Source organism: Dipodomys spectabilis, unplaced genomic scaffold (genome assembly GCF_019054845.1).
Source record: "Dipodomys spectabilis isolate Male_0828 unplaced genomic scaffold, ASM1905484v1 ptg000104l, whole genome shotgun sequence".
NCBI lineage: Eukaryota > Metazoa > Chordata > Mammalia > Rodentia > Heteromyidae > Dipodomys > Dipodomys spectabilis.
Window position 1 is genome coordinate 2,471,423 of NW_024870781.1, and position 11,739 is coordinate 2,483,161.

The following is an 11,739-nucleotide window of genomic DNA, read 5'->3' on the forward strand; positions in this document are numbered from 1 at the left end:
AATCTGACCTAGGGCCAACACTGTCCCAAGCAGGGTCCTGGCTTGGTTTTATGAAGGTTTATTATATTGATGATCATTAACTTTAATTACCTAAATGGGGAGTTATAATCTCAAATTTAGGCAATAAGTGATACTAAAAGGCTTCTCTGAATGAAACTTCCTAACTACTCTAGACATCTGGCTTTGCCATAGCTGACCAAAGGCAGGTAACGCCCTTGTTACTCCTCACTTTCAGGTGCCAAATGCCAGTACTTGGGAAAAAGGCAAACAAATAGTACACCACTGACTCCTCCCTCGTCGCTTTTCTTTGTGTTCTAAATAGCCAGACTCAGTCCTGATTCAGTGTAAAAATACCATAATTCTTGAATCATGCAAACTGGATTTCTGGGGTTAAACCACTGAGTCATGGAGATCACATCTGAAAACACTATTACCATAGAAGCCTGATCTGTCCATCATGTCATTTACAAGGGGAAGAAAATTTTTGAGTCAGGAAACAAGGAAATGATGAATCCAGATGTCCAGCCAGTAGAAAGTTGAGTAATAAGAAAACAGAGCTGACCTCTTTCAGTAGAGCTATGAAATGGCAAGGGAGTGGAGGAAGCAGCTGCTCACTTTGGCAGCTGCACTGAAGGGCAATGCTACAGAATGTCAAAAAAAAAAAAAAGCAGATTTCATTGCAGCTCCACTGGCCTTTAATGATTCAGGAGCAGAGCCATCTTTAACAACACTTGGAGTGCTGTCTCGTTTAAAGGCAAAGAAAATGTCCTCCTTTCATCAGCCTTTCCAGACAAGGAGAACTTGAAAAACTGGAGAGAAAGGATAATGGTCCAAGTATGCTCTTATGTGACACTTGAATATCAGTCTGGTACCTGGAAGGACTGCCAGCAGTCTCCTCTCCACCTTTGCCTATGAAGTAGTTTCCTACTGTGATTTAAGAACATCCACGTTTTTAGATGGCATTCCTACCATGGTATCTAAACCTGTTAAATAATGGGTATCATGATTTGAGGATATAACAAACACTAGTTACAACTGAAATCATTTTATTTTCTTATTTTGTCGGTCATGGGGCCTGAAATCTGGGCCTGGGCTCTGTCCCTCAGCTCGTCAGCTCGTGCTCTACCACTTGAGCTACAGCACCACTTCTGGCTTTTTCTGCTTCTGTGGTGCTGAGGAATCAAACCCAAGGCCTCATGCATGCAAGGCAAGCACTCTCCCACTGAACCACCTTCCCAGCCCTGAAATCATTTTTATAATCGATCATGTTTTCTACAACCTTCCTAATTCAACAGGAAACAGACTTGGTTGTCAGTTATAACATAACCACTCAAATGAGCTCTGTCCTCAAATGTACTCTCATAACAAAAGTCACTAAATGAGTTGCATGAAAGTATTTTCTCTGGGTAGTTTGTATATAGAGGAGAGTGTGATCATCATCATCTTTGATCAAACTCAAAGCAAACTCATCTTATTAAATTAGTCAACCAAAATGCTGCCACTTGTAAGTTTTACTTGATGCCCACTCTACCAGGGCTAAACAAAATGACCTCAAAGGTTCCTTAATTGACAGCATTTCTGTCTTCACGCTGCACAGTATGAAATGTGCCATGTACAATATAATACAAAATCATCTCTTCCAACCAAAGTGCTGTGATAGTGAGGTGCCGGTCTTGTCAATAGCAATTCTGAGGTGTATCACCCATAAGTTGCCACATCAAATTATTAAAATCATGTTGAGTATTCTGGAGGGGGGCAGTGGTTAGAGGAGATTCAAGGTTATACCCCTATTATGCCATTACTCTCACTCATATTCCATCTGAATTATTCCATTCAGGGGGAGGGGAGGTGAAAGTGGAGAAATAACTATTGAGTCAAAGCTTTATAAACAATAGAAAGCAATTGTATCTGCCTTCTGTAAGTTATATTCAGTGAACTCTTATAACTTCTCAACATTCACAGAGGAACACTCCCAGTATTTCCAGCTACTATATCTCAAAGGAAGACAGCTGCAGAGCTGTCTTTACAGCTCATCTTTTGAGGGAGAGACAGATGATGGTCTTGGGAAACTACTGGCCCCTGATAAGCAGATAGAATTTGGCCAAGTCAAGCAACAATCTGTGAAATTATTGGCAAACACCTCGCCATCTTCTAAAACTGACCAACCTACATTTAATTTTAGAAATACCAACACAAAGTATCTGAGCAACCTAAACAGTTGGCTTTCCCCAAAATTGAATTAAAACAAAAAGGACAGAACTTGTGAAATCATCCAGTTGGAATCATCAGTAGAAATTGGAGACCTTTGGGACAAGGACACAAGATCAGCAAAGAAACAATATGAGAACAGGAAAGAACTCAGGAACAAAAAACAAAATTTAAAAAAAAAAAAAAAAAAAAAACAGATGGCATAATCTTCCTACCAAAGAAAAATCCATGATGCTTAGCTGAAAAAAATTTTTTAACTATACATTGTGGTAAGTTATTTTGTTAGGAGACAATTATACAATTTTTTTTATTCTTTCCAAATCCTTCAGAAAAACTAGAGCTAGGATTTTTTTAACCTACGTAACACTGACAACAAATCCAAGGACCTGTGGTGTATGTAAAGATATTAAAAGACTGTTATTGTTGCTGCTTAGTTGTGATATGGTGTTGCTATGTTTTTAAGAGGGTCTACATGTTTCAGAAATGCAGAGTGAAATATAATACCTGAGAATGGCTTCAAATAATCCAGGATTGTTAGGGAATACACCCAAAGTATAACACAAAATTCCAGTGATTTATTGTACATTTTCTTTAGTTCCCTGTACTTTAGGATTTTTTAAATAATAACTTTATTTTTTTAATAATTTTCCTTTTTTTCTTCTAAATTTATTTATTTTATTTAGTTTTTGTTTATGCGGTATAGAGGAATATGAACTTAGGGCCTCATGCATGCTAAGCAAGCACTCTACCACTAAAACACATTCCCAGCCCCAGTTAATTTATTTAATTTGTTTATATTTATGCTGGTACTGGGGCTTAAACTCAAGACCCTATAGTCTCACTTGGCTTTTTTTTTAAGCTAGTGCTTTTTTTTCAAGGCTAGTGCTCTACTATGGAGGCACAACTTCATTTCTAGGATTTTGCTGGTTAATTGGAGATAAGAATCTCACATTCTTTTCTGCCTGGGCTAGCTTTGAACCATGATCTTCAGACCTCAGCATTCTGAGTTGCTAGGATTTCTGGCATGAGCCTTTAGACCCAGGTCAAAAGGTTATTGTTTGTTTTATTATTTTTTGTGGATTTGTACAAATGAGTTGCCATTTAACAAGCAATTTATGAAAGACTTAAGCACTGGGGAGAGAAATTATAAAACTTGACTGAAAATCGGTGAACAGTCTAATCAATAAAGAGCTATTTATGTTCCAGATGGAATGCCAGCATTATAAGATATCTATCTACAAGTTTATCTATGAATTTAATGCAACTCAAAGATTTTAACAAAAAAATTTAAACTTGACTAATTAACTAGAAAGTTCATTCTTAAAAATCAAATATTATAATTCCAAATGGATCAAAGACCTTGAGGTAAAAGCAGATACCCTGAAAATATTACAGGAAGGAATAGGAAAAAACACTAGGGCCCCTTGGCACATGTCAAAACTTCTTAATAAACCCAGAAACACAACAAATCAAAAAAGGCTTGGATAAATGGGATTGCATAAAACTACAGAGCTTCTGGACAGCCAAGGACATAGCTAGCAAGGTAAATAGAAAGCTCACAGCCTGGGAGAAAATCTTTACTAGCAATACAAATATTTACAGTTCAAGAAGTCAAATCCCCCCAAAACAAATCCTCAAAGAAACAACCACCCATTAACAAGTGGACTAAAGATTTAAAGAGAGACTTCTCTGAAGAGGAAATGAGAAAGGCCAGTAGACACTGAAGAAATGCTCAACATCTGTGGTCCTAAAAGAAATGCAAATCAAAACAGCATTGAGATTCACCACACCCCAGTTAGAATGGCCATTATCAAGAAATCTAATAACAGCAGATGCTGGAGGGGATGTGGCCAAAAGGGAACCCTACTACACTATTGGTGGGAATGTAAACTTGTTCAACCACTCAGGGAAGCAGTATGGAGGTTTCTCAAAAGACTATAAACATAGAACTCCCCTGTTACCCAGAAATCCCACTCCTCGGCATTTACCCAAAAGACAAACAAGGCCATATTAAAGCTACCAGCACAATTAAGTCCATTGCAGCATTATATATGGAACCAACCCAGATGTCCCTCAGTAAATGAATGGATCAAGAAGATGTAATATATTTACAAAATGGAGTTCTATGCTTCCACCAGAAAGAATGACATTGCTCCATTGATAAGGAAATGGAAAGAACTGGGGGAATTTTTTATTAAGTAAGCCAGACCCAAAGAAAAGTAGGTTCATGGTTTCCCTCCATTGTGAGAACTAGAATATGTCTATGATATTCTTAACAGGGGATCTCAATAACCCAATTGTTAACTGCATAGGACCATGTGTAATGAAGCATATCAACATGAACGTCAAGAATTGGAAACATGAGGTTCTTATTCTGTCCTGTATATAGTAATTTTTTCTCTTTTCTCTTAGTTTTTCTGTACCTTGTGTCTTGTATATACGTTTATTTGATCTGTGGAAGGGAAAAGGAATCACAGAGACAGCAGAACAAAGGATGAACTAATGCAACATTGATACTTACTAGACACTATGTTGGAAATGAACTTTACAACTTGGAGGGAGAGGGGAATAGGGAGGGATAGGTGGGTGAAAATGAGGGATGGGATAACAGTATTTAAAAACAAATGTACTCATTACCTTATTATGTAACTGTAACCCCCTGTTCATCTCCTTTTCAATAAAGATATTTTTTTAAATCAAAAATAAGAAAATAATGAAGAAATTCTGGAAATACTTAAGAAGTAAGGTTATTTGCCTTCCCCGCTAGCAAAATATATTATAGCACTAAAGAAATTTGAGCAGGTCAGTGCTATTCTCATTCAGACAGAGCAACTAGTAAAACAGAAGACACTAAAAAAGATAGACATGAATGTTTATTCACATTTATTATTGTGTACATGACCTTTCAAGTAAATGGGAAAAAAAGATGGATTATTCTCTAAATATTCTTGGGACAACTGACTCCCCAATTGAAAAAAATGGTTCCCCTGTACAATACATTAACAGTAACAATGAAATTATAAAAGAAATGTTAGTGAGAGGGAAGGCATGGTAGGGAAAAAACAAGAGGAAGCAACAATGCTCCATAGGAAATGTACTCATTACCTTGCTCGTGTAACTATAACCCCTCTGTAAGCATTTTAACAATAAAAATTTTTTACAAAAAAATGTTAGGTTCAAAGCTCATTAAAATACTATCCCAACTCACCAAATATATCCATGCAAAAATTAAAAGTAGCAAAATGTAAGATATATGAGAAATTGTTTTATAACTTTGAAAGGTGGAAAGATTTCTTATCAACACACTCTAGAGCTTTAAACTAACAACCTAGTTCACTAACCAATGGAAAAGAAAGAACTCTAAATATATAAATGGTACAACAAAAACATGCTATGCAATATCTATATTCTCACATTATATATGTCAAAAGAAGAAACTAGATGACTGTGCTGTGTTTGCTTCTATAACAAAAATGAGGCAAGAGGGGACTGGGAGGGCTGGGGGGGAGAGAGGAAAAAATGAGCTCTGAGAAAATACATTGGTCACCTTGAGTAGCCATACCTGTCATCTTTGGGAGATAGAAGAATTAAACAATGTTCATAGCATGTTTCACTCTCCAACTTTGCCTTGTTTAACTTATTTTGTTAATTATGTGAATATAATGCATGTATTTTTTAAGTTAAAGAAATTGATCTTCTTTAAAAATAAAAATATTTTGATGATAACAAACACATTGTATCATGTATTTTAATGATACAAACACATTGCTCTAAATAAGCCAATGAGAGTAGGAGAAAGTATTTTTTGACACCACATGAAAAGTGTTAAGAGATCTTTCACTATATATAAATCTCTAAAGAGAAAACATCTGTATTGGAAAAAAGTAAAAAATATAAATAAATAATTCACAACCCCCACTATAGTTAGGTTTGGAATGTTTCCCAGAGGTACTTCTTTATACTTCATATTTCTTTCTCTTTATAAGTTTATTATTTTAGATATTTTATTACAGAAATATAAAGTTAACTGACACCCCTGAAGAGCAATCCCCTCAAAATGCTCTAAGCCTGAGAAAAATATAAAACCAAATAACAGATCTTTTTGCCTTTTAAATCAACATGATTGGGTTATACCTAACATTGACAAGAAGTGAGATAAAAGCAATTCATCCATGGTTGTATAGTTCACTCCAACCCACTGTTAGCCCACCACCTCTGAACTAATCATTAAAGTTGCTACATCATTGAATTCATGACCACTTTTCAGTATAAAATAAGTCAGGAAACATTAGATTACATAGGGACAAATTCAATGTTGTTTCTTTCTATTTGTACCAGCACTGTGGCTTGAGACTCAGTCTTATACTCTAATGACTAGCACTCTACCACTTGGGCACATCTCCAGTCCAGCATTTTGCTGGTTATTTAGACATGGAGTCTTAGGGACTTTTTCTGCCCAGCCTAGTTTCTAATCATGATCCTTCCAGGCCTCAGCCTCCAGAGTAGCTAAGATTACAGGCATGAGCCACCTGTGTGCAGGCAATTTTCTATGTTATATGTTTTGTGCCGGGATTACACAATACACATGTGCCACTTTTTATAATAAAAACATTTAATTCCATGGAAAATTTTTGTTAAGAATTATGTATATTTTAATGATTCTGGTTTGTGATTTTATGACTAATTCTGGTTGGCTTTTTTAGTCAATTTAAGGAAAAATGCACCACTAGGTAAAAAGGCATGGTTGTGAGGTCCACCAATATCTCAGAGAGCCAACCTTCAGAAGGATTCTATAAGCATGCTGCTTAGTCACAACTTAGCTGTAATTTCCTAATCAAAGCTACACAAAATGGTCATGCATGTGAAATCAGCACTACTATTCATAGCAATAAGAATGTTTTGGAATTCAAGACATTAGCATGTTGTAATTTTTGGCAGGAGCTAATGTTACTTGTGCTTGTTCTTCAATAGTGCATACTTTCAGGCATGTCACCTGTTACTTACAGTGTGATAGCCTAGGAGTATCACATCACTTTATATAAGTTCAATTGATTTTTTAATTAGATAAGTTTTAGATTCTTTGTAAAAGCACAAGCTTCTAGAAGACTGATTCAATAGTCACATGCTTATCAAATATATTTTATGCATATGAAAATATGGTTATTTGCTTTGCTTCCATAAAGATTCTGCATATGCAGGGCAATGTGTGCACATGAACATTGGTCATGATGTATATGGAAGCAGCAGGAAGGGAAGGGTTGAGAACTATATAGCAAACAGGAGTCATAATCTCCCAGTTAGCACCCTAGCCTCAGCACTCATTCTATGGCAGAGTTTCACAAAGCTGAAATTCTCCAGCTTTGTCCCAACCCCTACCTGCAACAGTCTACAGTTACAGTGCTTGCATTGAAAGATCAAGGCTCTTACTTCAAAGTCCTCAAATAGAAGACATCCTAAGTAACTACAGAGATAAAGGAGGGTCATGCCCTTGATGTGACCTTAGTCAGGATCTTGGCGATGGAACATATTACAGGAAATATATTATAGGAAATCACTATGCATGATACTACCTGTCACCTATCTGAATACCTGGTGATAATGATAATCTTTCTGATTGGTAATCACCATAAGAATTACCATAAGTAATAAGTAGTGAGATTCCAGAGTTCAGGAAGAATAGTGAGTCATTCTTTTAAAAGCTCTTCCTGCTGTAATGAAAAAAATAAGCTCATGAGATATATGTAAAATGTTAGACAATGTGTTTCCTCATAGCTGTAGCATAGCTCAGCTAATATCCCCTTCCTCTTGAAAATGTCACGGGCAATTGTTTCATTTCCAACACAATCTATTTTCCATCTTCTCCAGCTGTTTATAAGTCCTAAGAAAGAATGTTGTTGTTTTTCCTGTTTGTGGATTTTTCTAAAAAAAAAAAGAAGAAGATACCATTTCAAGTGGTGACAGTAGGGAATTTTGTTTGGGAGTTGTTTGTTGATTACTTTGACATATTTCCTTTGACATACAAGGAGTAAACAGCTTTGTACTAACAGCTAGCTCTCAGTGGCTACCTCCACTCTACTGCTATATAGACTCTATTAGGAGAACCCTGATAATAAGTACTAATGACAAACACCAAATTTTAAGAACAGGCAAATTCTCGATCTACCCACAGAACCATCTCGGACCTCATTTTCTTCAGCATTTTCCCCAGCCTTCTTGCCTAGCTCAGCTGTGTTTTCATGGGCTCTGAACACTTCTCAAAATACTTTGGTCATTGATAGTGGCTGAGTGAGCCGATCCAAAGTGGCAGCTCTACTCATAGCCAAGGTGGTATGCACATGCCATACACAGCTCCCAGGTCCCTTCTCTATTCCAGATCCTTCCCTGGCATCATATGGACCCAGGCAGTTCCAGAACTTCTTCCACACTCTCTTAACTGAAACATAAGACTTCTCCTCAACCAACTAAAGGGAGACAGACTTAACACCAACCCCAAACTCCCTCAGGTATTCATAACAGGGCTTCAAATTCATGATGCTTTCATCTGCCCCGGGTTACTTTCAGCTTTGCTCAGCCATATGCCTCCTGTCAACATCAGAGTTGGATAGGTCAAGTGACCCCAGGAGACTTAGAACCAGGCCAAAGCAGGTGAAGACATCAGGCTCTAGTGGGTCAAATCACCATGCATTTTTATTTCATCTGTCGAGCCATAGCAATACAGTACAACCTGTCCCTTTAAACTTCACAGGATGGAGAAAACAAACCCTGCACATACCTACTACCTGTGCTGGGCAATTTGCTGGCCAATGCAGAAAAAGACTATAAGAGACGCCTGGAGTTTTTCCATCTCATGGGCACAGAAACAGCAGCTATTCTGGGCTTGGATTTTATAGTTTGAGCTGAGACTCTATCTCCCACTCCTCTGTTTCCTTATCTAAGAAATAAAACTGAGGGAAGTGGGCTGGGAAGTGGCTCAGTGGTAGAGTGCTTGCCTTGCATGTATGAGGCCCTGGGTTCAATTCCTCAGCACCACATAAGCAAAAAGAAAAAAGCCAGAAGTGGCGCTGTGGCTCAAATGGTAGAGCACTAGCCTTGAGCTGAAGAGCTGAGGGACAGCACCCAGGCCCATAGTTCAGGCCCCATGACCGGACCTGAAAGTAAAATAAAATAAAATAAACTGAGGAAGTAAAGGAGATGGCTTCTACTGTTATGGCTAGTACCAAACACACAGATTGGACCAGGGTGGTGATGCTGAGAGTGTGAACAGGACCGATTTCTGTAACTCTTGTGGCCCTGATACAAACTCAGAAGCTCAATCAGTGGATGACTTTGACTGTGAGCTCTTTGTATAACACGCTGTCAGCAGATGGGCAATCTTGATTATTAGAAATTGGTTTTACATATCTCTAATGTTAACAGTTGTCAAAGTTCTGATATTAGTAGAGGGGAAAGTGCATTTAGTGTAGTTTTGAATACGTCTTTTGAAGGTAATTTTCTGTCTTCTTTTTCTCTATTTTATGAGAACATTTAACTGCAACCATCCTGGAAAATAGCTTACCACACATAAGTTAACCCATACTTCTATCCATGAGGCAGATAAAACATTCCAGTACTCTGTTATATTTCAAAGATTGCATTTTGTTTATATTCTTTTCCTTGGTCAAATGTCAAGTATTAGTAAGCATTCTTAAGAAACTCATTTTGGGGGCTGGGGAGGTGGCTCAGCAGTAGAGCGCTTGCCTTGCATGCCTGAGGCCCTGGGTTCGATTCCCCAGCACCACATAAGCAAAAAAGAAAAAAGCCGGAAGTGGCGCTGTGGCTCAAGTGGTAGAGCACTAGCCTTGAGCTAAAAGAGCTGAGGGACAGCGCCCAGGCCCAGAGTTCAGGCCCCACGACCGGACCCAAAAAAAAAATAAAAACTCATTTTGATCTTTTTGCTACAAAGTATTTACTACAGGGAGACAACTAACCTTCCAATATAAAATCCTAAAATGTGACCTACGTCTTCCCAACGTAAATAAAGTACAAAACTTGAACAGCCAACATAACATGAATAATCTACAGTCAGGTCAAATGAGGCCTTTATTGGGCCTGTAGAAAGGTCTTATTTTTGTCCCACATGTATTATTGATCAGCCCCATCATTGACACCATCATGAATGACAGATCCACAGTGCCATCAATACGATTTATCTCTATTATTAGTCTAGGCTCAAAGGATTTAAGCTTTCATGCTCCGAGATTGACCAGAGGGTAAATCTGTCATTAGCGGCTTGCCTGGAAGGAAGATGGGTATAATTTCCCAGAGCCTATGGTCAAGTGGCTCCTGCTAATGGAGGAGGAACCTTCAAAAATCTGCAGCTGTGAGCTCCTAGTTATCCAGCATTCACAGCTTCTGGGCAGGGTACCAGCAGCATCTATTCCACAGCCATAGACCAGCTGTGGTCCTGGGGGATAGACAGTTATCACAAAAGCCAAAGCAAGTATCAATACTTTGGCACCTTCAGAGGACATTCTTCAAATGTAGGAAGAGAAGGTAATACTAAATTGCCACCCCTTCCAAATTCATCTATTGACTTAATGATTCATAAAATAGACATGGAGATGTTTACTGAGATAAATGAACTTTGCCCCTGCCCTTAGTTTGCTTATTTTTGTGATGAAAATAGGCATTTAAACAGAGTGACAGCTGGGTTATAGGATGTGTACTAACAAAGATATGGGAATAGCTATATGGGAAAGTTTCTGCCTTGTTTTGGGTTACCTGGAGAAACTGTACTCTCTGATTGTATAGCCACGGTGACTTCTGGACAACTTCTAATTAGCTCTATAATGCATACAAGTGAACCAAGAAAGCTGTTCCATGCAGAACACTTACCTAGCATGTGCAAGGCCCTGGATTTGATCTCTAACTCTGAGAAGGGATTCATAAAAGACAAATGAGGCTCAGAAAGAACAGGTTAAGTTATAGATCCTATTTTCTAACTCATAGAATGCTCACATGTCAGGCTTCTGATTACATACTGGCTACTTATTGCCAGTATTAATCTACAAGGCAGAAAGGAGAAATAAAAGAAGAGCTTCCCAATTATTTAACATATAAAACCCAACTGAAAAATAAAAGAAAATATTTTCTGGGATAGAGTGCAGTAACATCATGCTTTTGTTGTTGTTTTGTGGGGTTTTTTGTTTTTGAGCAATTTGGTGAACTGCAACACTAGGAGTTCAAAGAAGAAAAATAAGGTTATATGCCAAACTGATATGTCTCCTCCACTGAAGCAAGGTAAAACTCTAATATTTACTTTTTCCTGTAAAATGGGAATATATATTATCACAGAGACTATCAAAGTGTCTCTGAATGCAGAACTGTTCATTATTTATATAGAAACATAAATGCATATGGCAATTTACTATACATAGCACTTGCTGAACAAACAACTCCCCCAAAGAGCTGAGCAGAGTACAGCGCAGAACCACAATACAACGCAGGGGAAAACATCATCCAGACAAATAGGAGGTGGTTTATGGTCTTTAT